Source organism: Octopus sinensis, linkage group LG26 (genome assembly GCF_006345805.1).
Source record: "Octopus sinensis linkage group LG26, ASM634580v1, whole genome shotgun sequence".
Lineage (NCBI taxonomy): Eukaryota > Metazoa > Mollusca > Cephalopoda > Octopoda > Octopodidae > Octopus > Octopus sinensis.
The window spans coordinates 13536873-13557479 of NC_043022.1; the positions used below are offsets into that span (position 1 = coordinate 13536873).

General features: G+C 42.2%; 1 protein-coding gene across 2 annotated transcripts in view; it reads left to right on the top strand.

Annotated features, from left to right (window-relative positions):
* Positions 1–204: 204 nt before the first annotated feature.
* LOC115224744 overlaps positions 205–20607 on the top strand; it is a 75357-nt gene continuing 54954 nt past the window's right edge. The window contains exon 1 of one of the 2 annotated variants that reach the window (XM_036513781.1): positions 205–563. The gene's annotated coding sequence lies outside the window, so the exon portion shown is untranslated. The remainder of the gene's footprint in view (positions 564–20607) is intronic. The other variant, XM_036513782.1, reaches the window with a different exon arrangement.

A 20607-nucleotide genomic window follows, 5' to 3' on the forward strand; every position in this document is an offset into this window, starting at 1 on the left:
TCTATATATGTATGTATATGCACGTGTGTACATGTGTATGTTATACACATGTGTGTATATGCATGTAGATTTCACTCTGTAGAGTTTTAATTAGTGCTAATTTAAATGCCCATGCTAGACGGCTTGCTTCTCCCCCTTTGGTCAGCGGGCACCTAGCAAAAAATAAAAAAAAAAAAGGAAAAACAAGAAAAACTCTTAATTCAGTCTTAAATAGATTGAATACAAGGAGAGAGAAGAAGAAGAAGAAGAAGAAGAAAAAGAAAGAAGAAAACATTAAAGAAAGAAAGGAAGAGAGCTAAAAGAGTGTATGTACACAGTTATTGGTGAACCAAAGGTGGAAGAAGAGTGGTATTTTAAAAATATTATATTAACTAACAACAATAAGACGTCTACATCTATGTAACAACACACATATATATGTATATATCTTCTCCTCTTCTCCTTTCTAACTGTCGGCACAGTTGAAAATTCCCTACAACTTTTTTTTATTTTTATCCATTTGCCTCAAAAAAAAACTCGACTCCGTTGAAACCAGGTAAAAAAAAAAACTACCCGTAACATTTGTGAGTTGTTTAAAGAGTTTATTTTCTGATTTTTGTTTGTATCTTCGCGTATTCCTATGTTCATAATTTCTTTTTCCTAGATGTATTGTCATGTTTTTGTGTTTCTCTATTAATAATCTATTAAGGCTTCATAAGAAGTTTTATGAAAATTTCCATGAAAGCTAAATATAATGTTTCGTTTAACACTTTTATTCTCTCTTTCTCCAATTTAGCATGTTAGGAGCCTTCATCTTCTGAAAGGAAGATTATGGCATTTATATGCATTTTACATACATATATATGTGATTTTCCAATTATATTTCAATCTATATTAATTATCTCAAATGTTTTCTTCAGCTTTTCTTTAAATTTATAAGCACACGCATTTGTGTAGATGTATGTTTCTACATATAATATATAAATGCATATATATATATGTATATATTAAAAACGCATGTCTGGTTGTATGTATGTGTGCATGCATTCATAGGTTTCGTTTTACAAACAGCAGGTATAGAACTCAATGCATAAGATAAGGTGTATATGTTATCAATCAGCGGTGAAAGTGCATCAGTGTCTCACAGACCTAGAGTTTCGTTTCGAAGAAAAACATTTGTTAGATTCATCGTATATGTGTCCATATGCACGTATGTAATTATATATATGTGTATGTATGTGTTTATACAATATATGTATAGACAAATATACATAAATATATATGCATATGATTATATATGTACGTGTGTGTGTGTATATATATATATATATATATATTGGAAAGCATATAAAGTATAGGGTTGTAAGGTCCTTTCTGCCCTTCAACCTTTCTTTGGGGCTGTTGCCATGAGTGGATGCACCCAGTACACACTGTAAAGTGGTTGGCCATAAGAATGGCATCCAGCCATATAAACCGGACCAAACGACATTCTACAGACCAGATCTGTGGCTGGACCAAGTCACCGGCTGAATGAAAATTAACATGGTCGGGGAAGAACACCATGGATAGAACCATAAATGGCAGGCCTGGAAAGAATGGAAGAAAGCAAGGAGGTAGCAACAAGGAATAACATGTTGCTCGAAGAGAAGCCAGATGACAAGTGTCCATAATGTGGAGAGAAGCTGAAGGAGGTGGCTTGCAGTAGTTTTGAGCTGGGAAGATCAGAAGAGTGAAGTGGCCGGAATTGCAATGCAGTGTGTTTAAGGTGAACCGAGATGTTGTTGGGGTAAGGTGTGTTGAGAATGGACAGGGATGCACTTTCCCTAATGGATGATGAGAAGAGAGAGGCTTGGAGATGTCACTATGAGGGATTGAAGGGAGATCCCATACGCTGATGACCAAGTTCGAATAACAGAGACTGGAAAGTTTAGAAAGAAATTCCAGACATGGAGATGAAATCTAGAATGAAGTGGCCTTGGAGTAAAGTTTGTGAAGACTAAGGTTTTATTTAATAAGTAGAAAAGAATACAGGACGCTGATACCAACAAGAAAATGGTCATGCTCAATATGCAGACGAGGAGTTGGTAGGAATTCCATACCCTGTGTAATCTACAGGTGTGCAAGAAGGTGTAGCGAAATCAAAGGAGGCTGACAGGTTGTTGAATGTGGAAAACATGTTGAAGGAAGAGAAACTTCCAAGAAGTTTCTAACTGAAGGATCAGCTGTTGTGGTAGATTGTTCATCAACATCATCATTTAGCGTCCGTTGTCCATGCTGGCATGGGTTGGATGGTTTGATCAGGGCTGCAGAACTGGCAGAAACGTTAGCCAGGCGAAGTGCGTAACCGTATTTCGTCTGCCGTTACGTTCTGAGTTCAAATTCCGCCGAGGTCGACTTTGCCTTTCATCTTTTCAGGGTCGATTAAATAAGTACCAGTTACGCACTGGGGTCGATATAATCGACTTAATCCATGTGTCTGTCCTTGTTTGTCCTCTCTGTGTTTAGCCCCTTGTGGGTAGTAAAGAAATAGGTTTGATCAGGGTTGGCAGGCAGGAAAGCTGCATCAGATCCCAGTCTGATTTGGCATGGATTCTACAGCTGGATGTCCTTTCTAATGCCAACCACTCCAAGAGTGTAATGAGCGCATTTACATGCTACTGGCACAACACTAATATCTGCCATGACTACGAGTTTACTTGGCTTGATGCGTCTTCTTCTCAAGCAAGACATAATGACCAAGATCTTAGTCATTGTCTCTGTGAGGCCCAACATTCAAAAGGAGTTCTTCACATGCCACTGGCATTGGCCACATTGCCTCCACAAGGTCCAACGCTCAAAATGTGCTCTTTCACATGCCACTGGCATGGCTGCCAGTTATGTGACACCAGCATCATCCACAACTACTCAGGCACAGCATATCACCAAAGGTCTCGGTCACTAAGCATTGCCTCTGTGAAGCCTAAAGTTCGAAGATCATGCTTCACCACTTTGTCCCATGTCTTCCAAGGTCTACCTCGACCACAGGTTCCCTCTACAGTTAGAGATTGGCACTTCATTACACAGCTCTCTTTGTCCATATGCATCATATGACCATACCAGTGTAGTCACCTCTCTTGCATACCTCATCTGATGCCTCTTATACCCAACATTTCTCTCAAGATGCTTACACTCTGTCAAACATGCACATCCAGTGAAGCATACTGGCTTCATTTCTTTCAAGCCTTGGCTATCACACCCCATATTTCACTGCCATGTCGCATAGCTGTTTGCACACAGGTATCATACAATCTGTGTCTTTCACTCCGAGGGAGAGGCCTTTTGTTGCCAGCAGGGGAAGGAGCTCTCTGAACTTTGCCCAGCCTATTCTTATTCTCACAGCTACATTCTTAGAGCATCCACCTCCACTACTGACTTGGTCACTTAGATAATGGAAGCTATCCTCTACCTCTTCTTTGGTCCCCTGGCAGTTGATGGAGTTTATTTTCTGTACACTTTCGGTGTTTATTGTACTTGTGCATCTTCCAAATACAAAAGCTATTTTCCCTGTTAGCCTTCCTCTGATATTGCTGCACCTCTTATGAGTCCAAAGCTTACTCCGGCTACATATGGAGTTTCTACCTATCCCTTTTCTACAGATTCAGTAGGGCCATCTACCTGAAGGGGTTTCTGATTTGTCTGCCTTCCTATTTACTAAGACTTTGGTTTTTGCTCGGTTAACTCTAAAGCCCTTTGATTCTAGACCTTGGTTCCATACCTGAAACTTCTCTAGTTCTGTTACTGATTCAGCTATAAGAACAGGGTCGTCAGCATAGAGGAGCTCTCAGGAGCAGCCTGTCTTAAATTCCTCTGTTATTGCCTGGAGGACTATGATAAACAAGTGGGGGCTGAGGATTGATCCTTAGTGAACCCCAACTTGTACTCTGTATTCTTTGCTGTACTCATTACCAGCCCTCACCTTACTGTACATAGCTTGTACAGCTCTCACCAACCACTCATCTATTCCTAGTTTCCACATTGAGCACCAGATAAGGGATCGGGGGACCTTGTCAAAGGCTTTCTCCAAGTAAACAAAAGCTAAGCTACAAAGGTTTATGTTTAGCTATTTCTTCCGTAGCTGCCATATCAGAAATATATATTTCTTTACTACCCACAAGGGGCTAAACACAGAGGAGACAAACAAGGACAGACAAACGGATCAAGTCGATTACATCGACCCCAGTGCGTAACTGGTACTTAATTTATCGACCCCGGAAGGATAAAAGGCAAAGTCGACCTCGGCGGAATTTGAACTCGGAACGTAACGGCAGATGAAATACGGCAACGCATTTCGCCCGGCGTGCTAACGTTTCTGCCAGCTCGCCGCAGAAATATATCAGAAATATAGCACCAGTGGTGCTTCTCCCTGGCACAAAACAAATGGTGAAAATGGCCATTAAGGATACTCTTTCTGACCATCAAATGCAAGTTATTTTCAACACCTATGCCAGGTGGACCCAACTGGTTTCCTCATATCTTATGCTGAATCGCTAAGTTACAGAGATGTAAACACTAACATCAGTTGTCAAGCGATGGTGGTGGGGACAAACAGACAGAAATGCAAATACATACACACACACATATATATATACACACACATACAACAGGCTTCTTTCAGTTTCTGTCTACCAAATCCACTCACAAGGCTTTGGTCAGCCCGAGGGTATAGTAGAAGACACTTGCTCGAATGAACCCTGAACCATGTGGTTGGGAAGCAGGATTCTTACCACACAGCCATACATAGAGTTAACTTTGACTCTTATTTTTAGCAATCACTGGTGCTATTTTGCACCCTTTATTTATATATATATAGGCGCAGGAGTAGCTGTGTGGTATGTAGCTTGCTTATCAACCACATGGTTCCGGGTTCAATCCCACTGTGTGGCACCTTGGGCAAATGTCTTCTACTATAATCTCGGGCCAATCAAAACCTTGCGAATGGATTTGGTAGACAGAAACTGAAAGAAGCTCGTTGTATACGTATATATATATATGTGTGTGTGTGTTTGTGTACCTGTGTTTGCCCTTCCACCATCGCTTGACAAGCGATGCTGGTGTGTTTCCGTCCTCGTAACCTAGCGGTTCAGCAGGAGTGGCTGTGTGGTAAGTAGCTTGCTTATCAACCACATGGTTCCCAGTTCAATCCCACACATGGCACCTTGGGCAAGTGTCCTCTACTATAGCCTCAGGTCAACCAAAGCCTTGTGAGTGGATTTGGTAGATGGAAACTGAAAGAAGCCCGTCGTATATATGTATATATATGTGTGTGTGTGTATATGTGTCTGAGTTTGTCCCCCCAACATTGCTTCACAACCGATGCTTGTGTGTTTGCGTCCCCGTAACTTAGTGGTTCGGCAAAAGAGACTGACGGAATAAGTACTAACTAGGCTTACAAAGAATAAGTCCTGGGGTTGATTTGCTCGACTAAAGGCGGTGCTCCAGCATGGCCACAGTCAAATGACTGAAACAAGTAAAGGAGTAACTGATTTCTTTAACTCAAAGCCACAAACTTTTCAGCAAACACATCATGTGATCACATTAACATTTAGTCATTAACTCCCTGCTGATTGGTTGATTGCAAGGACAGATTTTATTGGCTTTAAACTATTGGTGGTATGACATCAAACTGCTTTAAATATTTGACTTCACTTTGTGTTACCTCTAAACAAATTGACCCCAGGACTTATTCTTTGTAAGCCTAGTACTTGTTCTATTGGTCTCTTTTGCCGAACCGCTAAGTTACGGGGACGTAAACACACCAGCATCGGTTGTCAAGCGATGTTGGGGGGACAAACACAGACACACAAACATATACACACACACACACACACACAAACATATATATATATATATGACAGGCTTCCTTCAGTTTCTGTCTACCAAATCCATTCACCAGGCTTTGGTTGGCCCAAGGCTATAGTAGAAGCCACTTGCCCAAGGTGCCACACAGTGGGAATGAACCTGGAACCATGTGGTTCATAAGCAAGCTACTTACCACACAGCCAGTCCTATGCCTATACTATATACTCTTTCTTTTTACTCTTTTACTTGTTTCAGTCTTTTGACTGCGGCCATGCTGGAGCACCGCGTTTAATCGAGCAATTCAACCCCAGGACTTATTCTTTGTAAGCCCAGTACTTATTCTATCGGTCTATTTTGCCGAACCGCTAAGTAACGGGGACATAAACACACCAGCATCAGTTGTCAAGCAATGCTAGGGGGACAAACACACACACACATATATATATATATATACGACGGGCTTCTTTCAGTTTCCGTCTACCAAATTATATATAAAGATATATATTATATATACATTATATTACCATCATCATTTAACATCTGTTCTCCATGCTGGCATGGGTTGGGCAGTTTGACAAGAATTGGCAGGCCAGAGGGCTGTTGTCTGCCAAGTTCTGTTGTCCATTTTGGCTTGGTTTCTATGGCTGGATGCCCTTCCTTGTGCTGACCACTTTACAGAGTGTACTGGGTGTTTTTTTTTTTTCATGGGATTAGCACCAGTGGGGGTCATCAAGTAACTTCTAAGATAGACAAATCCCCCTCGGTTGGGTCGGGGGAGGGGGTAGTATTGAGGGAAGTGGCTTTGTGCCAGTTGATAATGGATTAAAAAGAATAATAGAGGGATTAGGGATTATGTGTCTTGCTGTAGAAGAGATACAAGGAAATCCCAGCCGGAGGAGAAGGGAGATGGAGACTTAGCGGAAAAGACAGAGATGGAGAGGGTGGGGTGGCGGTGGATGTGTTTGAGGACAAGGTGTAGTGAGGAGGGGGTGAATGTAGGGGAAATGGTACAGGGGATTGATCTGTATGAGGGGACAGAGGGGAGAAATGGAGAAAATTCCATAAGAATGTGACAAAGGACAGTTAGATGGGATAGAAGTATCTGTAGCAATTGAAGGTGAGAGATATCCGGGGGGGGGGCAGCATGGGGGAGGGGGTTATGTTATCTGTGAAGACATTGGGAGAGATAGGGGATAGGGGACATGTTAAGGATGGATGGAGAGTGGAGAGAGAGAGTATGCCTGGAGGAAGATAATGAGGAATGGAGGTGGTTCTAAGGATCAAGTCTAGTGGAGGGGAGAGATAGAGAGAGAGAGAGACTTTCTTTATTCACCATAAGGTTGTGAAAAAGAGGGGAGAATATGGGGGGGGGCAGACAAAACAAACGTTGGGGTCAGGGTATCGAATGAGCCGAAACTATATGAATAAACAAACAATTAAAATATATACAATTAAATGAGAATGAGTGAATAACAAAAAATGAAATGGAGGACGTGGTTGACCCCACAAACCACAGACTCACACTGAAGACTTTGCTTTCTCCTTTTTTACATTCTCGATTAAACAGGTTCTTTCACTCACAACATACTTGCTATAGACTTCCATCTTTTACCAAACACACTTTGGGACAGGCATTTCTTCTCCAGCCTTATTTTCCGTTTCATGTGGAAGAGAGAAAGAGTATGGCTGGAGGAAGATAACAAGGAATATAAGTTATGATCGCTTGAGAACAGAATCAGTACATATTATTCCCCACCCCCGCTTCCTTTCGTAATCTATCAACATCAATGGAATTTGTAGCTGTGATACCAGTGCCGGTGGCATGTAAGAGAACCATCCGAACATGGCCGTAGCCAGCACCACCCGACTGGCCTCAGTGCTGGTGGCACGTAACAAACATCATCCGACCGTGGCCGTTGCCAGCCTTGTCTGGTCGCTGTGCCGGTGGCACATAAAAAGCACCATCCGATCGTGGCCGTTTGCCAGCCTCATCTGGCACGTAAAAAGCACCCACTACACTCACGGAGTGGTTGGGGTTAGGAAGGGCATCCAACTGTAGAAACATTGCCGGATCAGACTGGGCCTGGTGCAGCCTTCTGGCTTCCCAGACCCCAGTTGAACCATCCAACCCATGCCAGCATGGAAAGTGGACGTTAAACGATGATGATGATGATATTACCCCCTCCTCCTCCTCGCCTGGATACTTCTATCCCTTATTCTCATCCGCTATTCCTTTCCTGTACGATCCTCACAGAACATCTCTTTTCTGCTTTCAAACAGCTCTCTCCCCTGCACCATACTCCATCTCACCACCTCACGTATCTGCTCTCATTCTCATCAACCTCATAGATCCACCATCATGCTCCATTCACCATACAAACCCCGTATGTATCCCCACATCTCTCCCTCTGTCATTTCTATACCTTGCACATTATCCTCCTTTCTGAGGACAGCTGCATAAAGAAGTACCAATTGCTTAAAGTGGGTGCAACTAGTGGAAGAGGGAGTCCCAGGAAGACATGAGGTGGAGTGGTGAAGGCAGACCACAAAATGCTGAGTCTCATGGAGATGACGAATGATTGAGATGATTGATGATTTGCATAAGGCTTAGCATTTTGTGCTCTGCCTTCACTGCTCCACTTCATGTCCTCCTGAGACTCTCTCTTCCACAAGTTGCATCCACTTTAAGCAATTGGTAGCTTCTTTATGTGTGGAGGTGCATGGCTTAGTGGTTAGGGTGTCAGCATCATGATCATAAGATTGTGGTTTCGATTCCTGGACTGGGCAACGCGTTGTGTTCTTGGGCAAAACACTTCGTTTCACGTTGCTCCAGTCCACTCAGCTGGCAAAAATGAGTAACACTGCGACGGACTGGCGTCCCATCCAGCTGGGGAAGACATACGCCATTGAAACTGGGAAACCAGGCCTATGAGCCTGGCTAGGCTTTAAAAAGGCATATAATATATATATATATATATATATATTATATATATATATATATATATATATATATATATATATATATATATGTATACATACTGCATAGGTTACATATATCATATCATACCTTGATGCCAGTGCTGTGTAAACATACCCATGTGAATCTGTGTGAATGCACCCATGCTGGCAGCATGTAAAAAGCACCCAGCACACTCTTTTTTTGTTATGCCTGGTACTTACTCTGTCGATCTCTTTTGCTGAACCGCTAAGTCACGGAGATGTAAACACATCAATACCAGTTGTCAAGCAGTGAGTGGGTTGGGGGTGGGGACAAGCACAGACATAAAGACACACACACATACAGATATATATATATGACAGGCTTCTTTCAGTTTCCGTCTTGCAAATCCACTCACAAGGCTTTGGACAGCCCGAGGCTATAGTAGAAGACACTTGCCCAAAGTGCCATGTAGTGGGACTGAACCCAGAACCATATGGTTGGGAAGCAAACTTCTTACTACACAGCCATGCCTGCCCAATTTTTCTCTCAATCCCTTAACACTTTGTCATATATGCACACTGATATTGCACATCCAGCTGAGCATACCAGATTCGTTCCTCATTAGTCTCTGCATGTCCTCTGCATTTAGGGCCCGTGTCTCCGTACCATGTAGCATTACTGTTTGTACATAAACATCATACCATCTACTTTTCATTCTGAGAGAGACAGAGACCTTTCATAGCCAACAGAGATAATAGCTCACTGAACTTTCTCCATCTTAGCAACTATACATTTAGAAACTCCACCTTCACTGCTAATTAATTAGGTCACCTAGGTAACTGAGATTATCTACTACCTCTAGGGAGCCTCCAGGGTATTCAAGAAAATCTATTTCTTGTTTTCTTGTGTGTCCTTAGCGTCTTCCACATCCAAACACTACTTTCTCCTTTAAACATGGGATGGCAGTCTCTGACACCTGACAGCTTTGTTTTTATAGCAAACCAACATAAGTAGTATTCAGATGCTCCTCATATGCAGTTTGATGTGGTGGGCTTGGACACCTTACTAGGATGCAGGTTGACAGGTCACCTAAGCAATTGTCTTACAAGGAGTTGCAATGTGGTAAATGACTGAGACAGAAGCCTAATAAAAACAGTTTAGGGATCTTGTCAAAAACAATCTCAACCCCTTAGTATTTAAACTGACCATATCAGCAAAAAAGAGGTGTATATAAGGTATGTTTTTGTGGTGTAGTTTGCACGACAGATTTTCAATTTTTAGAAGTAATTATTATATAGATATTATCAAAAGTATTTAGTTTTATTAGTATAAAGAGTATGGTTGTTTTCCAAACAATTGGTTTAAATATTATTTATTAAATCAACGACTTTTATAACTAAAGTTTATAAATAGGTGCAGAAGTGGCTGTGTGGTAAGTAGCTTGTTTACCGACCACATGGTTCCGGGTTCATTCCCACTGTGTGGCACCTTGGGCAAGTGTCTTCTACTATAGCCTCGGGCCGACCAAAGCCTTGTGAGTGGATTTGGTAGACGGAAACTGAAAGAAGCCCGTCGTATATATATATATATATATGCCTGTGTGTGTTTGTGTGTCTGTGTTTGTCCCCCTAGCATTGCTTGACAACCGATGCTGGTGTGTTTATGTCCCCGTTACTTAATGGTTTGGCAAAAGAGACCGATAGAATAAGTACTGGGCTAACAAAAGAATAAGTCCCGGGGTCGAGTTGCTCGATTAAAGGCGGTGCTCCAGCATGGCCGCAGTCAAATGACTGAAACAAGTAAATGAGTAAAAGAGTAAAGAGTAAACAATATATATATTTCATAATATGTATTTTATAAATTGAGTATTGGTGTCTGTGGTGGTTGATTTTTAAACTTAGGCCAGATTCAGCCTGCCGTGTTGTCATTCTAAAAATAAACAATCACGTAATCAAAATTTCAAAGCTTAAGCCTTATGCATAATTAATTGAAGACAATGCAAATAAGTTAGTTAGTTAGATAGATATTTAACCAATTGGTTAATAATAAAGGAATGGAATTGAACTGGTATGTGGGTTGTTAATATTGGCGTAATAACTCTCCCCTGACACTATTACTCTTTTACTTGTTTCAGTAATTTGACTGCGGCCATGCTGGAGCACCGCCTTTAGTCGAGCAACTAGACCCAAGGACTTATTCTTTGTAAGCCCAGTACTTATTCTATCGGTCTCTTTTGCCGAACCGCTAAGTGATGGGGACATAAACACGCCAGCATCGGTTGTCAAGCAATGCTAGGGGGACAAACACAGACACACAAACACACACACACATATATATATATACATATATACGACAGGCTTCTTTCAGTTTCTGTCTACCAAATCCACTCACAAGGCATTGGTCGGCCCGGGGCTATAGTAGAAGACACTTGCCCAAGGTGCCACGCAGTGGGACTGAACCCTGAACCATGTGGTTGGTGAGCAAGCTACTTACCACACAGCCACTCCTGCGCCTATGCGGATAAATATGTATTTCATCGGACGAAATAATCTGAATGGTGACAGGCGAAAGCTCATAGTGTTGAAGACTAGAAGTGGACGACAGATAATTGATCGGTTCGGTCGGGAAGTGATCTATGATGGCTGTAAAGCAGTTGAGGCATGGAGAATCAAACACACTGTATTGGGACGAGCACTTCGTAAACGGGAGGACTTGACCTCAATCCCAGAAACCATTTGGCTTTTGTATGTTTGTAACATCTGTTTGTCCAAAGCCAGACTTGCTAGTCATATGAGAGCTCCTGACAGCATTTACTGCGGAGAAGCATGCACATAAACACATATATATATCTACGAGTGAGTCGACAAATGATAGAAAAGGGCCCTGAACACATTTTTTGGGAGTTACTTGTATTGTTCAAAACAGTTTGATTTGGATCACATGCTATTTAACCCTTTAGTGTTTGCATTATTCTGCCAAAATGAATCCTTTTTTATCCACACTGCCTTGAACTAATCAGGCATTATCTTGTAGCTATGAGATTTTGATAAGGTAGCTGTTAATTTTTCAAGCAATATTGTAGGGCTGGTGTGAGAGACCAGATCTGGCCAGTTTGAACATAAAACAGGTAGAATACTTTTGGCCGGATATGGCCGGTTTAAATACTAAAGGGTTAAAGTTCGGCTTTGAAACTTTAAACAGCAAACAGTTTTGAACACTGCAATATGTATGTGTGTGTGTATATATATATATATGTATATATATATATATACATATATATATATATATGTATATATATGGTAGACCGTTAGCTCCTACACACATTTTTTTCTCTCCTTGTTTCTTTTCTGTGTATCTTTCTGTCGAAGAGCGTAGGCTCAAAATGTAAAAGACTTTTTCTATTTCTATTCCTGAGCGCTATACTAATACATTTGTTTGTTTGCACTCCACCTGCCTTCGTCTTTTGTTTATTTTCGTAAACCTTCCCGATATATATATATATATGTATATATATATATATATATGTATGTGTGTATATATATATATATATAATATATATATATATATATATACATATATATATAGCGGCCAACCCATGCCAGCATGGAAAATGGATGTTAACTGATGATGATGATGATGACATATATTTATGTAGGAGCAGATGTGTGATAAGTAGATTACTTACCAACCACATGGTTCTGGGTTCAGTCCCACCGTGTGGCACCTTGGGCATGTGTTTTTTACTATAGCCTCGGGCCTACCAAAGCCTTGTGAGTGGATTTGGTAGACGGAGCCTGTCATGTGTGTGTGTATGTGTTTGTCCCCCCACCATCGCTTGACAACTGATGTTGGTGTGTTTATGCCCTCATAACATAGCGCTTCAGCAAAAGAGACTGATAGAATAAGTACAAGGCTTACAAAGACTAGGTACTGGGTCAATTTGTTCAACTAAAAGTGGTGCTTCTGCATAGCCGCAGACAAATGACTGAAACAAATAAAAGAATATATATTTATATATATATATACTCTTTACTCTTTTACTTGTTTCAGTCATTTGACTGCGGCCATGCTGGAGCACTGCCTTTAGTTGAGCAAATCGACCCCGGGACTTATTCTTTGTAAGCCCGGTACTTATTCTATCGGTCCTTTTTTGCCGAACCGCTAAGTGATGGGGACATAAACACGCCAGCATCGGTTGTCAAGCAATGCTAGGGGGACAAACACAGACACACAAACACACACACACATATATATATATACATATATACGACAGGCTTCTTTCAGTTTCTGTCTACCAAATCCACTCACAAGGCATTGGTCGGCCCGGGGCTATAGTAGAAGACACTTGCCCAAGGTGCCACGCAGTGGGACTGAACCCTGAACCATGTGGTTGGTGAGCAAGCTACTTACCACACAGCCACTCCTGCGCCTATGCGGATAAATATGTATTTCATCGGACGAAATAATCTGAATGGTGACAGGCGAAAGCTCATAGTGTTGAAGACTAGAAGTGGACGACAGATAATTGATCGGTTCGGTCGGGAAGTGATCTATGATGGCTGTAAAGCAGTTGAGGCATGGAGAATCAAACACACTGTATTGGGACGAGCACTTCGTAAACGGGAGGACTTGACCTCAATCCCAGAAACCATTTGGCTTTTGTATGTTTGTAACATCTGTTTGTCCAAAGCCAGACTTGCTAGTCATATGAGAGCTCCTGACAGCATTTACTGCGGAGAAGCATGCACATAAACACATATATATATCTACGAGTGAGTCGACAAATGATAGAAAAGGGCCCTGAACACATTTTTTGGGAGTTACTTGTATTGTTCAAAACAGTTTGATTTGGATCACATGCTATTTAACCCTTTAGTGTTTGCATTATTCTGCCAAAATGAATCCTTTTTTATCCACACTGCCTTGAACTAATCAGGCATTATCTTGTAGCTATGAGATTTTGATAAGGTAGCTGTTAATTTTTCAAGCAATATTGTAGGGCTGGTGTGAGAGACCAGATCTGGCCAGTTTGAACATAAAACAGGTAGAATACTTTTGGCCGGATATGGCCGGTTTAAATACTAAAGGGTTAAAGTTCGGCTTTGAAACTTTAAACAGCAAACAGTTTTGAACACTGCAATATGTATGTGTGTGTGTATATATGGTAATGATACACATACATGTGTATATATGTATATATATGGTAGACCGTTAGCTCCTACACACATTTTTTTCTCTCCTTGTTTCTTTTCTGTGTATCTTTCTGTCGAAGAGCGTAGGCTCAAAATGTAAAAGACTTTTTCTATTTCTATTCCTGAGCGCTATACTAATACATTTGTTTGTTTGCACTCCACCTGCCTTCGTCTTTTGTTTATTTTCGTAAACCTTCCCGATATATATATATATATATTATATATATATATATGTATGTGTGTATATATATATATATATATATATATATATATATATATACATATATATAGCGGCCAACCCATGCCAGCATGGAAAATGGATGTTAACTGATGATGATGATGATGACATATATTTATGTAGGAGCAGATGTGTGATAAGTAGATTACTTACCAACCACATGGTTCTGGGTTCAGTCCCACCGTGTGGCACCTTGGGCATGTGTTTTTTACTATAGCCTCGGGCCTACCAAAGCCTTGTGAGTGGATTTGGTAGACGGAGCCTGTCATGTGTGTGTGTATGTGTTTGTCCCCCTACCATCGCTTGACAACTGATGTTGGTGTGTTTATGCCCTCATAACATAGCGCTTCAGCAAAAAGAGACTGATAGAATAAGTACAAGGCTTACAAAGACTAGGTACTGGGTCAATTTGTTCAACTAAAAGTGGTGCTTCTGCATAGCCGCAGACAAATGACTGAAACAAATAAAAGAATATATATTTATATATATATATACTCTTTACTCTTTTACTTGTTTCAGTCATTTGACTGCGGCCATGCTGGAGCACTGCCTTTAGTTGAGCAAATCGACCCCGGGACTTATTCTTTGTAAGCCCGGTACTTATTCTATCGGTCCTTTTTTGCCGAACCGCTAAGTGACGGGGATGTAAACACACCAACATCGGTTGTCAAGCAATGCTAGGGGAACACAAACACACACATACATATATATATATATACATACATACATCACGGAGTGGTTGGTGTTAGGAAGGGCATCCAGCCGTAGAAACACTGCCAGATCAGACTGGGCCTGATGCAGCCTTCTGGCTTCGCAGACCCCAGTTGAACCGTCCAACCCATGCTAGCATGGAAAGCGGACGCTAAATGATGATGATGATGATGATATATATATATACACACAGGCATCATCATCATCATCATCATCGTTTAGCGTCCGCTTTCCATGCTAGCATGGGTTGGACGGGTCAACTGGGGTCTGTGAAGCTGGAAGGCTTCGTCAGGCCCAGTCAGATCTGGCAGTGTTTCTACGGCTGGATGCCCTTCCTAACGCCAACCACTCCGCGAGTGTAGTGGGTGTTTTTTACGTGCCACCTGCACAGGTGCCAGACAGAGCTGGCGAACGGCCACGAACGGATGGTGCTTTTACGTGTCACCGGCACGGGGCCAGGCGATGCTGGCAACGGACACGAACGGATGGTGCTTTTACGTGCCACCGACACGGTTGCCAGACAGAGCTGGCAAACGGCCACGAGCGGACGGTGCTTTTACGTGTCACCGGCACGGGGGCCAGCCGAGGCTGGCAGCGGACACGAACGGATGGTGCTTTTACGTGCCACCGACACGGTTGCCAGACAGAGCTGGCAAACGGCCACGAGCGGACGGTGCTTTTACGTGTCACCGGCACGGGGGCCAGCCGAGGCTGGCAACGGACACGGACGGATGGTGCTTTTACATGCCACCGACACGGGGCCAGACAGAGCTGGCAAACGGCCACGAACGGATGGTGCTTTTATGTGCCACCGACACGGGGCCAGACAGAGCTGGCAAACGGCCACGAACGGATGGTGCTTTTACGTGTCACCGGCACGGGGCCAGGCGAGGCTGGCAACGAACACGAACGGATGGTGCTTTTACGTGCCACCGACACGGGGCCAGGCAGAGCTGGCAAACGGCCACGAGCGAATGGTGCTTTTACGTATCACCGGCACGGGTGCCAGATGAGGCTGACAGCGGACACGAACAGATGGGTCACTTAACCCCTGCTTTCTGATATATGATTTGATTTTGATTGTTCTCACTGGTCTTGCCGGGTCTTCTCACGCACAGCATACTTCCATAGGTCTCGGTCTCTGGTCATTTCCTTGGTGAGACCTAGAGTTCGAAGGTCGTGCTTCACCACCTCGACCCAGGTTTTCCTAGGTCTACCTCTTCCACAGGTCCCCTCAACTGCCAGGGTGTGGCACTTTTTCACACACCTATCTTCATCCATTCTCACCACATGACCATACCAGCGCAATCGTCTCTCTTGCACACAACATCTGATTCCTCTTAGGTCCAACTTTTCTCTCAAGGTACTTACACTCTGTCGACTATGAACACTGACATTACACATCCAACAGAGCATACTAGCTTCATTTCTCGTGAGCTTACGCATGTCCCCAGCAGTCACGGCCCATGTTTCACTGCCATGTAGCATGGCTGTTCATACACATGCATCATACAGTCTGCCTTTTACTCTGAGCGAGAGGCCTCAGCTTAAGTTGTTCTTGATTATAAGTCAGTTTTCAAAAATAATTTATGGGAAAATAAAAATCAAGTTAAGTCATTTTACTCAACTTTACGTCTCTCCACTACAAATATTGAAACTGTAAAATCACTAGAAATCCGTTAAAGGCACATAAAATCATGTTACTGTACAATAAATAAGAATAGAAGCCTATAAAATCATATTAAAATATGTACAGTAAATGTTAAGATACACACCATAAAGTGGTGTAGCTTAGTGAACGAAATCAAGAGATCAGCTGTGTTGTCTTATCAGTCTTTCAGAGCTCATATTGCACTGTAGTTCCAATATCTACCATTAGGTGTCGTCACTTGTGATTCCCACGATTGTTTTGAATTCAGATTTGTTTACATCTGTCTATTACTCTTTACTCTTTTAATTGTTTCAGTCATTTGACTGCGGCCATGCTGGAGCACCGCCTTTTAGTCGAGCAAATCGACCCCGGGACTTATTCTTTGTAAGCCCAGTACTTATTCTATCGGCCTCTTTTGCCGAACCGCTAAGTGACGGGGACGTAAACACACCAGCATCTGTTGTCAAACAATGCTAGGGCGACAAACACAGACACACAAACAGGCATATACATATATATATATATACATATGTATGACAGGCTTCTTTCAGTTTCTGTCTACCAAATCCACTCACAAGGCATTGGTCGGCCCGGAGCTATAGCAGAAGACACTTGCCCAAGATGCCATGCAGTGGGACTGAACCCAGAACCATGTGGTTGGTTAGCAAGCTACTTACCACACAGCCACTCCTGGCTACTTTCTCATTCATTTGTGACTTTATTTTTTTTTCTTTGCTTCCATGACTCCTAAGAAAATTCATAGTGAAAGTGCCAAGCGCCATGCTATAACAGTGGAAGATAAAACACCATGGGAAAGGTGAAAAAGTGGTAGCAAGTGCACAATCTTTTGTGATGAATCCGACAACTGTATCGACGATTGTACATAATAACTCTTTACTCTCTTTTACTCTTTTACTTGTTTCAGTCATTTGACTGCGGCCATGCTGGAGCACCACCTTAAGTCGAGCAAATCGACCCCGGGACTTATTCTTTGTAAGCCCAGTACTTATTCTATCGGTCTCTTTTTGCCGAACCACTAAGTGACGGGGACGTAAACATACTAGCATCGGTTGTCAAGCAATGCTAGGGGAACACAAACACACACATACATATATATATATATATATATATATACATATATACAACAGGCTTCTTTCAGTTTCCGTCTACCAAATCCACTCACAAGGCATTGGGATAGTAGAAGACACTTGCCCAAGATGTCACACAGTGGGACTGAACCCGGAACCATGTGGTTGGTTAGCAAGCTACTTACCACACAGCCACTCCTGCGCCTATACATATATATACATACATACGTATACACATATATACATACATACATACGTATACATATATATACATACATACATACGTATACATATATATGGACAAGATTTTAGCACATATCAAATCCAAAGTCCCAGAGATGAAGAACACTGTCACTAATAAGAAAAGAGACAAAGTCTCTGAAGAAATGGAAAGTCTCCTTTCTCTTTGGATTGTTAGGTTGAATCGTCAGCGTGCTACTATTAGTCAAGAAATCATTCAAGAGAAAGCATTGTCTTTGAGGACCTGAAGAAAAAATATCCAGATAGGCGCAGGAGTGGCTGTGTGGTAAGTAGCTTGTTTACCGACCACATGGTTCCGGGTTCAGTCCCCCTGCATGGCACCTTGGGCAAGTGTCTTCTACTATAGCCTCGGGCCGACCAAAGCCTTGTGAGTGGATTTGGTAGACGGAAACTGAAAGAAGCCTGTCGTATATATATATATATATATATAGATATATATATACATGTATGTATGTGTATGTGTTTGTGTGTCTGTGTTTGTCCCCCTAGCATTGCATGACAACCGATGCTGGTGTGTTTATATCCCCGTTAATTAGCGGTTCGGCAAAAGAGGCCGATAGAATAAGTACTGGGCTTATAAAAGAATAAGTCCCGGGGTCGAGTTGCTCAATTAAAGGCGGTGCTCCAGCATGGCCGCAGTCAAATGACTGAAACAAGTAAAAGAGTAAAGAGTAAAAGAGATGAGAAAGATGTAGAGTTCATGTAGGTCCATGAGATTTAAGGAGCAAAGAAGTTATTACTCCATTAAGAAGCAAGGTGAATATGCATCAGTTGACGAACAACCAGCAGCGGAATTTCCGAAAGCATTAAAGAAAATCATCAAAGAAAATGGATTTCTTCCCAAACAGATTTTTAATGTAGACGAAACTGGATTGTATTGGATAAAATTGCCAGACCGTTCATTCATTTCCAAGGAGGAGAAAACTTTTCCAGGCTACAAGGTCTCAAAAGAACGTGTGACCATTATATTGGGAGGTAATTGTGCAGGAGATTTTAAGTTTAAGCCATTGCTTGTGTACGTACCATGCACACAACCCCTGTGCCCTGAAGAACATACCCAAGGCATCTCTCCCTGTTGTATGGATGGCTAATTCAAAAGCATAGGCTGCTGTTGTTGCTTTTGAAGATTGGTTCTTCAATCATTTTATCCCAGCAGCAGAGAAGTGCTGTAAGGAGAAGGGTATTCCATTTAAGGTTTTACTTATCTTAGATAATGCTCCTTGCAACCCACAAAATATCGTAGATTTTGACCCCAATGTTACCATCGTATACCTCCCTCCGAACGCCACGTCTCTTCAGCAGCCAATGGATCGGGGAATAATTGCTATCGTTAAGTGTTACTATATGAAGCATCACATCGATAAATAAGCATTCATCATCATCTTCATTGTTTAACGTCCGCCTTCCATGCTAGCATGGGTTGGACGGTTCAACTGGGGTCTGGGAAGCCAGAAGGCTGCACCAAACCCAGTCTGATCTGACAGTGTTTCTATAGCTGGAAGCCCTTCCTAACACCAACCACTCCGTGAGTGTAGTGGGTGCTTTTTACGTGCCAATCTAAATAACAAATTTAAATACTAAAGAATTAAGAAGGGTTGTGCACTCAAAGTAAAATGGAACCTTTTGGAAAAGAAGACAAAAAGAAACTGGGATGAAATATTTAAAACTGAAACACATCTCAAAACACAGCTTTTTGTGCTGGAAATGACGAAGTACTGCACTAAATGATTGTTGCAATGTTGGAAAGACCTGACAGCAGTAGACGTATCCAGCAGTGCAAGAATCATCATCATCATCATTTAACATTGGTCTTTGATGCTGGCATGGGTTGAACTGTTTGACAGAAGCTGGACTGTACCAAGCCTTCATGGCTAGATACCTTTCCTAACTCTTTACAGAGTGGATTGGAAATCAAAAGCTCACAAATTCAATGGCAGTGTTATAAACTGCGATGTATAATATATCTATTTCTTTACTGCCCACAAGGGGTGAAACATAGAGGGGACAAACAAGGACAGACAAAGGGATTAAGTCGATCACATCGACCCCAGTGCGAAAGTGGTACTTTATTTATTGACCCCGAAAGGATGAAAGGCAAAGTCGACCTCGGCGGAATTTGAACTAAGAACGTAGTGACAGACGAAATACGGCTACGCATTTTGCCCGGCGTGCTAACGTTTCTGCCAGCTCGCCACCTTGGCGAAGTATAGAAGTATAATATATCATCAGCATCATCATCATTATCATCATCATCATTTAATGTCCGTTGTCCATTATGGGTTGGACAGTTTGACCAGGGCCGGTAATCTGAGGGGCTGTACCAGACTCCAGTCTGTTTTATCTTGGTGTCTACGGCTGGATGCCCTTCCTAATGCCAACCACTTTGAGAGTGTAATGAGTGCTCTTACGTGCCACCAGCACGAGTGCCAGTCGCGTGTCACCAGACTCTGCCACAATTATCATTTCACTTGGCTTGATGGGGCTTCTTCTCCTATGTGTGTATGTTTGGGAGTGAAAGTGTGTATGCATACGTGTGTGTCCTTCCTCGATTTTTGTCTGTTTCAATTATTGAGAGGCAACCATCCTGGGGCACCACTTTGATGTGTGGTACCTATTCTGTTTGTTTTCTTTGACAAGCCACTGTTATGGGGGATGTAAACAAACCAACACTGGTTGTCAAGTGGTAGCGGGGACAAGAGCCCACAAAT